General features: G+C 31.8%; 1 protein-coding gene across 1 annotated transcript in view; it reads right to left on the bottom strand.

Annotated features, from left to right (window-relative positions):
• The window catches only part of LOC102679313 (neuronal cell adhesion molecule), a 34,055-nt gene that overhangs the window by 33,534 nt on the left and 180 nt on the right, over positions 1–341 (bottom strand). The window lies entirely within an intron of this gene.

The raw sequence follows: 341 nt of genomic DNA, 5'->3' as shown, positions 1-341 counted from the left end.
AAATGAAACACATAAAAAAGGACAGAAAATAATAAGAGAAGGATAGAGATAGGTTAAGAATTGAGCCGTTAGCGCCATCTTTTGATTTTCAAAGATACTTCTTCAATAATATCTTTTCAAAAGTATTCAAGAGATGGCGCTAACTTGTAATTCTTAATCTATTTTATCCTATTTTTAAAAAGATACCTTGAGCAATCAAGAAATGGCGCTGCCGGCNATTCTTAACCTATCTCTATCCTTCTCTTATTATTTTCTGTCCTTTTTTATGTGTTTCATTTGCGGCACTTTACAGATGGCGCTGATTTCCATATTTTTATTCTATTTCTATCCTTCTTTCACTA

Source organism: Apis dorsata, unplaced genomic scaffold, assembly GCF_000469605.1.
Source record: "Apis dorsata unplaced genomic scaffold, Apis dorsata 1.3 scaffold_59, whole genome shotgun sequence".
Lineage (NCBI taxonomy): Eukaryota > Metazoa > Arthropoda > Insecta > Hymenoptera > Apidae > Apis > Apis dorsata.
Note: the sequence above shows the minus strand (reverse complement) of the source record. Positions and strands in the feature narration are given on the sequence as shown.